Source organism: Octopus bimaculoides, chromosome 9, assembly GCF_001194135.2.
Source record: "Octopus bimaculoides isolate UCB-OBI-ISO-001 chromosome 9, ASM119413v2, whole genome shotgun sequence".
NCBI classification, from domain to species: domain Eukaryota; kingdom Metazoa; phylum Mollusca; class Cephalopoda; order Octopoda; family Octopodidae; genus Octopus; species Octopus bimaculoides.
In genome coordinates, this window is record NC_068989.1 from 77351762 (window position 1) to 77361198 (window position 9437).

At 38.3% G+C, this 9437-nt stretch overlaps 1 protein-coding gene and 1 non-coding gene across 3 annotated transcripts in view; both read right to left on the bottom strand.

Annotated features, from left to right (window-relative positions):
* LOC106878079 (5-hydroxytryptamine receptor 2C) overlaps nt 1-9437 on the bottom strand; it is a 508970-nt gene that overhangs the window by 253545 nt on the left and 245988 nt on the right. The gene's annotated exons all lie outside the window — the stretch shown is intronic.
* Trnak-cuu (transfer RNA lysine (anticodon CUU)) lies at nt 6862-6934 on the bottom strand. The gene has a single exon. It is a non-coding gene; the product is annotated as a tRNA-Lys (tRNA).

Genomic DNA, 9437 nt, shown 5'->3' on the forward strand with positions numbered 1-9437 from the left:
AGAGAGAGAGAGAGAGAGAGAGAAAGAAAGAGAAACAGACACGCATAAATACGTATATTTGTACCTACACTTTCGGCGTTCTAATTATACCCCGATGTTTGTTCTTGAAACAAATATCATTGAACCAGAAACAAAATAAAATAAATCATAGAACGATGGTGAGATCAAGAGGCCATTTCAACCGAGATTGATCAAAGTGTTGGTATGATAACATCTTGGAAAATAGGAAAGAGAGAACATAATGAGGCATCGAGAAATGAAAAAAATACGACAAAACATATTCCCATCGCGTAGAAATACTAATGGCAAAAAACAAAAACAAAAAAACAAAACTAGGAAACGTAAGAGAGAAGAATTCAGAAGCAGAAAAATAAATGGTATAAAAATACTCCAGAAGAAACAACAGATGACAAATCCTGTACGTAGTTAATCATTCGGTTAAAAACAGCAGCCGCATCTTCATCGAATCACACCTTGCTATTTGAAATAAAGACTACCATTCAAAAGAAAGCAAACCACACAAACACGGTGCTCACTGTGGCAAAGCTGTTGTGGAGAACTAACTATATCTAACAATAATTTGGTAACGAGGAGCTGGCTTGAACGTGATCGTTTGGCCTCCTAAATATAGCAGCGAAATTCTCTCATGAAAAAGAATAAGAACTGAATAGCACATCGAAGTTGGTAGACCTTGATATAGAGGCTAAAAGGATAGGAAAAGAAAACTAGATGTCCCACACCTGCTTCGCTTCGATCAAATCTCCGCTCGAACAGGGAAGATACATGAGTCGAACGTCATCATTAATGACAGACCAAATTAGTAATTATAACTGTGTAGCAATAACCTTAGCTTTGCATTGCAAACGACCACAAGAATAAGCCATCAAGAAACGAATATTTCCCGAAGCTTGTATGTAAATAGAATGGTGTGTTGGGAATAAGGTGCAGTTTTAAAACACTCGACACAGTGATGCATATCACTTCTACAATGCTACAGGAAGTTGCAGTTATTAAAACAAATATACAGGGCCGTATTGACAGCAGTATAGGACAAAGGTATGCAAAAATAGAGGATTTAGTCATTGGTACCACGTCAGAGTTGACATAGACAGACATTGGGTTCATGTCACTGGAAAATTGTTCAAATATCACTAGAATCGGGATCGCCGGGAAATATGTTCAAATATCACTAACCTATATCGTCTCTTAGTACACATAACCTCATCTCTCTCTCTCCCTCATCTCTCTTAGGACACACAAACTCATCTCTCTCTCCTTCTCTCCCTAACTAATCATCTCTTTGTTTATCTATCTATATATCTATCTATCTATCTATCTATCTATATATCTATCTATCTACAGTAATACCTCACTTTACGAGAACTTGCACTACGAGAACCCGGGTTTACGATTTTTAATTTCCAAGACCATGATCCAAATCTTTCTACTGCCATAACAAATGTTTCTGCGTGTTACCGAGACACTTATACAGAACGAAAACAGAGAAAAAAGAAACAGCTTTTTCTAAGCAAACAACTCAAGACTTGTGTTTTAAAAAGAAATCTACAAGTCTACGAGTGCTTATGAATCAGCGATCACGTCTACAAGTGATGGTGTGCACAAGTCTAGTGCGATATAAGGTGGTTAAGAAAACGATAATAATAATAATATTTTTTATCATAAATGATCTTGACAGTCATTTTACTTTACATATAATATCCGTTACGTTCTACTCTTGTTTTATTGCCATTTATATACGAGTATTATGAATTTTATAGTTAAAATATTTTTTCTAGGAACGAATTACGATTTATAACATTGTTATTATAGGAAATTATTGTTCAACTTTACGAGTGGTCGCCGGGAACAAACTAACTCGTATGTCGAAGCATTAATGTATCTATCTATCTATCTATCTATCTATCGATTGGCTGTTTTCACGTCGTCTCCCGTAAGTCTTTTAACATTTATCTGTCTGTTTCTGTGTATTTGCAAATAATTTTTGTGAAAGAAGTGCTTAACAACATCTGCTTTCGCTTGAGCGAGTTTTTCGCTAAGGGTGAATTTTCGGATTTTAAAATTGCATCTTCAAAAATCTCGTTCATGAAAAAAAAAAAAAAAAAAAAAAAAAAAAAAAGAATGGCTAGCCATTCTGAAACCAACAGCGTCTCAATAATCAATTTCAACGAAGGATTTCCATCGACAAGTAAAAATGAAAATATCAATTCACTTTCACTTTCACACACACACACACACTGGGAAAACGACGGCACACATATTGACGCAGGCGTTCTTTCCGAACGAATAGGAAGGGAAAGCAAACAAAATGAGTACATGTCTAAGACATATCCCCACCGCTGCCACCAACACTGCAACCACCACCGCCACCACAAACATGAAGAAACAAAGTAATTTTGCTTCTATTCAAAGGCTAAACAAACATCTAGTATCCTTCTCAACAGAAAAACTACTACAATGCAAACTGTTATTTAACAAAGAAGACAAAACGATAAAACTAAACACGCCACAAACTATTCGGCAGGACAATTAAAAAGAAACCATAATTTATAAATCCTGATCATAAAAGCTAAAAGACTGGAACAGACCACTCAGCAAACATTTGAGAAGTGTCTACGGCTCATATGGGCTTAAAAAAATATATCGCAAGGGACAAAAGATTTGTCACGATCGAGGTAAGATTCGACACAGAAGAGCACACAAAAGAACTCTCAACAAAGACTCTCGGATGTGAGGAATTTATAATGATTCTCACTTATTTCGGTCGTCGGGTGACGAAGATAAGATTTAAAGATGTGCTCCCTGACATAGAAATATGGCTGGTGTCAGCCATCTGTTAATATTTTGATGAAGAAATAAATATATTAGAAGTTGCCGTCCTGAAACCGAAAAACTGGTTTGGACAGGGGTTAGAGCTATTAATCCAGGCAAATCAAGAGACGTGATTCTTTTCCGTAGGTTTTTCTTTCCACGGATAAAGCTAGCCAATGTTATATTTACTCCCGCTTTTGGGAACCCTAATTGTTGAAAACGACACTTTTGTTATTTCCTTGTGTACACGTCCCAAAATGTTTTCGATCCCTTTTGAAAGCTTTCGAAACAAAAATTCTACATTGTATTGTCCCCTCTGTGTTCGTCCTTCCGTGGCCAATAAAGAAATCTATCTATCTATCTATCTATCTAATTGTCGCGCCTCCTTCCTTTAAACGGGAAGGAAGAGGTATTTTCATCGTACTTGTGGCTATGGCGAAATAATGTGTATGGTGGATGCGTCTGAAAGGTCTAGAGACAAAGACTTTCCTCTCTGAGCAATCTCTCATCAACTTCTTCAAGTATCACCTGAAGAGGAAGGTGAGAGTAGAAAGGGAGGTCTTGTCTAGTGAATGCTTCAAAAAAAGATGGGTGAATGTAGCAAGGATGGCACGTGTGAACGACGGAGCCATCTTGAGTATAACCCTATGAACTAGAAAAAATCCAGGAAAAAAAATATAAAACAAAAAGGCAAAAGAGAGTCACTTACTGTTATAGTTTCTTCAATGACAATATTGACCAAGGTTACCGTGGTCTTTTCCGTAGGCTTTTCTTTCCACGGCTAAACCTAAACTGTCCTCCCCTCTTTTTACACGAGAACATTACTGTGTGATACACGATCCCTATTGATTGCTTTTTTTTTTCTCGATCCCTTTTGATCGAACTCCCCCCTTTTTCCCTTCCTACGATCCTTTTTGATCGACACACCCTTTTTTTAGTTTTTTTTTCTCTCTTTCCTTCCCCCTCCCAAAAAGAAAAGCTCTACATTGTATTTGTCCCATCTTTGTTGAGCCCTGTGTGGCTAATAAAAGAAATGTATCTATCTATCTATCTATCTATCTATCTATCTATCTATCTATCTGTCTATCTGTCTATCTATCTATCTATCTATCTATCTATCTATCTATCTATTAAGCAATTTCTCTAGCTACTGATAGGATGTTAGAAAAGTACTCAGCATTGCTTCTTATAGCAGATACATCTGTAAGCTAATGAAGGTGCTTACATTACTCGTTTTATGTCTTTCTTTAATTGATATTACGCACGTAATCACGTGATATCTTTACTCTAAATGCTAAATATATTGAGTTCTAACAATCGGCAAGTAGCATCGCAGCGTATAAGCAAAACCATAACGCGCGCGCTCGCTCTCACTCTCTCTCTCTCTCTCTCTCTCTCTCTCTCTCTCTCTCTCTCTCTCTCTCTCTCTCTCTCTCTCTCACACACACACACACACACACACAAATATACGTTAAATTGTTGATATTAAGAAGTCTGAGTAAGTAAAGAAATTAAAAATAACATATTAATTGAATGGTTCTAAAAGATGCGTACTGAAGGACCGATTAATTATTACGAACGATAATAAGGATAGAATACAATGAATTTTTGAAAATCTAATGGGAAGAGACTTAACTGCTATATGAAAGAAAGAAGGAAATATGAATATATGAAATAAAGGCAGAAGATGAACATATGATCATAGGCGCAGGCGCGGCTGTGTACTAAGAAGCTTGCTTCCTAACAACATGCTTCCGGGTTCAGTTCCACTTCGTGACACCTTGGGCAAGTGTCTTCCACTATAGACTCAGGCCGACCAAAGCCTTGTTTGTAAGTGGATATGGTAGACGGAAACTGAAAGAATTCCCTCGTATGTACATGTATATATTTATGTGTGTGTCTTTGAGTCTACGTTTTTCCACCCCATCTCGATTGATAACCGATGTTGGTGTGCTTACGTCCCTGCAATTTAGTAGTTCTGCTGAAAGGACCGATAAAATAAGTACCAGGCTTACAAAGTATAAGTCCAAGGGTCAATTTCTTCTAATAAGCATGGCCCCAGATGGCCCCAGTCATATGACTGAAACAAGCAAAAGATTAAAAGAATAAAAGAATATGAAGCTATGAATGCAAATATCTTCTTACAGCTGATTTGCATTTATACGTGTCGTTACACGACGTATCTTTTAATATGCAAAGAAATATAATTAAAAGAGATTGAGCATGTGAGCCGGTGTAGCGATTTGATATGACGCCTAGTTCACATTATCTCTTGGTAACTTGAAATCGCATTCGGATTAAACGGCGCGTTATGACGCAACTGACTTCGAATTTCCCCGTAGGGGGTAGCTGCAAGGTAATTTCATCTTATCGCATACGATTTTAGATCATCCCCCCTCAAAACATTTATTAATGTAACGCATTTCATACCCGCTTTATCAGATGTTGTACTACTAATAGTAGCAATAGCAACAGCAGTGGTAGTAGCAGCAGAAGCAGTAGCAGCAGCAGCAGCAGTAGTAATAGTGAATAGTAGATGTAGTAGATTGTAATTGTGATTGAGGTAATAGTACTGTTCATTGTAGAAGCCATAGTGGTAAGAGTAACAGTAGTACTTGTATCAGCCGTTGTATTTGTAGTAGTAGCAGCAGCAGCCACAGCAAGAGAATAGTTGTGGCAGTAGAAGTAATAGTAGACATGACAAGGGTGGTAGTAGTAGTAGTAGTAGTAGTAGTAGTAGTAGTAGTAGTATAGATTATGAGAACACTAGCAATAGTTAACTTGAAATGACTAGTGAATCTCTTCTACCCAGGTACTCACCACTCACGCACTTCCATTCACATAGTATATCGACTCTCCATGTCACTCTATAAGCAGGTCCCGAGCCTCACTACAATCAGGAGTAGCAAGACAAAGACTCCTATCTCCTCTTTAGTTCTTAGCCTACAGGGGCCAAATTAGAACCCAAAAAATTCGAAGCATTCTCGCTGCATTCACCCATCTTTCTAAAGAGAGAAGAAAATTAGAGGGTGAAGCACATCCCTCTTAACTTCCACTTTGTTTTCAAATGAAATCTTTAAAAATCGCTGGAAGTTTCGACGAGGAAAATATCTACCTTCAACCCCTTCGCCTACAGAGGGAAAGTAGTGGATCGATCTTCACGATGGAAGTGGCCGATTGCAGGACCCATCCTACATGTCATAACAGCTGTTCGACATAACTCCAAAAGTTTTCCAATCCTCGAGTCCCGTACAAGTGCGTGCAGGAGAGCATCTCAGACAGCATATATAAACTCTACATGCTTGTAGAGTTTATAGATTTAAACATAATATTGATTCCAAAATTAGGCACAAGGCTAAAAATTACATCGATCTCAGTTTTCAACTCTCGGTTATTTTGTAGACGCCGTATAGATTAAATGGCAAAGTTGACCTCGGTGAAATTTGAATTCTGAACTTAAAGACGCACGCAATGCCCCTAAGCATTTTTCTCGGCGTGCTAACAGTTCCGCCAGCTCGCTGCCTTAAAATTGGTCTCAGATTTGACACAAGGATATCAAGTTCGTGGGAGGGGATTAAGTCGATTACTTCGACCCCAGTGCTCAATTGATACTGATCTTAGCGACCCCGAAAGGATGAAAGGCAAAGTCCATCCCGGTGGATTTGAACTCAGAAGGTTGACAGGCGAAATGCCGCTAATCAAAGACAAAAAAAAAACGTCCGCCTAACGTGAGGTTCGAATCCACAACCCCGAGATTCAAAGTCTCGTGCTCTACCGGATGAGCTAGCAGGGTTTCTGCGATTTTGCGTCTAACATCTATTTCTTTATTGCCCACAGGGGGTTAAACATAGAGAGAACAAACATGGACAGACAAAGGGATTAAGTCGATTACATCGACCCCAATGCTCAAATGGTACTTATTTTAGCGACCCCGAAAGGATGAAAGGCAAATTCAATCCCAGTGAAATTTGAACTCAGAAGGTAAAAACAGACGAAATGCCGCTAATCAAAGAAAAGAAAAAAAAAATCGTTCGCCCAACGTGGGGCTCGAACCCACGACCCCGAGATTAAGAGTCTCGTGCTCTACCGACTGAGCTAGCCGGGCATCTGAAATTTTACGCATAATATTGACAACAAATATGAATGATATGAAGGTAGTCTTTCCCTTTCCCAATTAAACCGAGTAAACAAATCAATAAAATGTCAAACGCAATAATAGCAACGCTTGTCAATGCTAACCATTCGACTCCGTGCCCTAGATTTCTAACTGTGGATACTTTGATCACAGCACTTCCACTCTATTAAAATAACACAGAAATAAATTAAAGGTTAAATGCAATATTATCAACAAGTATGGGTATGATATACCAGTATGATAAATAAATTAAGTAATTGATAACTAAAATATTATCAGTAAATGTCAACGCAGATGAGTCCACCGTTTGATCCGGGTCCATTCTGTGGAGTGTGGAGTGTGGAGGCGCAATGGCCCAGTGGTTAGGGCAGCGGACTCGCGGTCATAGGATCGCGGTTTCGATTCCCAGACCGGGCGTTGTGAGTGTTTATTGAGCGAAAACACCTAAAGCTCCACGAGGCTCCGGCAGGGGATGGTGGCGAACCCTGCTGTACTCTTTCACCACAACTTTCTCTCACTCTTACTTCCTGTTGCTGTTGTGCCTGTAATTCAAAAGGTCAGCCTTGTCACACTGTGTCACGCTGAATATCCCCGAGAACTACGTTAAGGGTACACGTGTCTGTGGAGTGCGCAGCCACTTGCACGTTAATTTTCACGAGCAGGCTGTTCCGTTGATCGGATGAACTGGAACCCTCGACGTCGTAAGCGACGGAGTGCCAACAATACACATTCTGTGAAGTGGATAGGACACAGATCGTGCCACAGATGAAACCTATAAGCTAAACGTATAAATACAAAAATCAAACACGATATTTAGAACAAAAAAACGAACTAATATGCTAACAAGCCCCAAAGAGGCGATACAATAACTATCAGGCTTAAATGATTTAGTCGGGTTTGAGGTGCTTTGATCGACAGAACACTTCATGATTCCCTGGGATATTTCGTCAAGCATGCTCACCGTCTAGTAGCAGAAATATATTAAAGAACAACAGTGGAAGAATGCTTTACAATAGGTTATAGTCTTAAGGGCCATATTTACGACAAAACTTCTTCAAAATTAAAGAAAAAAAAAATAATATTCTTTTTTAATGGACAATATTTCTTCAAGTAAAATATCAAATATCAAATTTCAAATTTCCGGAAAGATTCGTTTTCTCTTCATTTATAAAAAAAATCGTTTATTCAAAGTTTAAAAAGTTAAAAATAGGTCAACGATCATTATCGATATTTTAAATTGGGCTAAGATTGTTGAAAGTGAGAAACTACTGTTTCCCGAAGTAGGCCGACATGATTCGATACTTAGCAGTGAATACTGTTTCGAATCCAAGTCAAATATTTGAAAGAATTAAATATAATGCAGGTGATGCCAGTTTTAAAATGTTTGATCATAGGTCTACTGGACAATGGTAGCACTGACATTGGATTATCCAGCGGAGAGTTTATGAAGCATCGAGACGATAAATCATAAGACATATATGTTCAGTATATGAAAATCTGTAAGTCTTGTGGCTGTGGTAGAGTATTTGGCTCATGATAATAAGGGCATATGTGCGGTACTTGGCCCGGGTGGCAATCCATTTCACGTTCTAGTCTACTTAGGTGGGAGTGATCCCGGCTGAGTCCTGATGGGAACCTTCTCCTTTCAGCAGTCACATCTTACTACAACCGCATCAACTCAAGCACACAGAAATCATACGCACCATCACACGCGCGCGCGATTAAAAGCATACAGAACATGTAGACACGCAAAGAGTACATGAATATACGTTAAAACACACACACACACAAACATGGACATCCAATTAATACACATACAGTAAACCCTCGATTATTGCGGGTTTTACGTTTCAAATACCCCCGCCCTGCGATAGGTGACAATCTGCGAAGTAGAAACAGTACTGTACTATACGTATATATATTTTATTATTATTATTTTTAAAATGTGTATATATTTATTTTATCATAAATGCAAAACAATACCTCGGAGGAATCGATGCAAGCTTAAATAATAAACTGCGATAGGTGAGCCGCGATGTAGCGAGGGATTATTGTATATCCTCACACATCATATAAACACATATATATATATAGACGGGCGCACGCGCGCACACTCTCGTATATATGTACAAACATACAAATTAAAGACACGCATACAATAAAACAAAGTAAAAACAGACTTTAAAATGTAACATACGCGTCAAAATAAAAACACAGACATACACATAAATAGACGGGTACAGACAGACGTATAATAATCCACGTAGACACACAAACAAAACAGCGTGTATGCATATAACCAAGCCAGCTCAACCACGCAACAAATCAGTGTTAAAATAATCACGGATGAAAAATGTTATCCCAAAATAATATTTGAATTGTGCTAGGGTAGTTTGTTCAGGTATCGAGTCGTATATAGTGCAAGAACGAAGTCAAACCAAATAATGATATTCTGAAAGAATTTAATATGTAC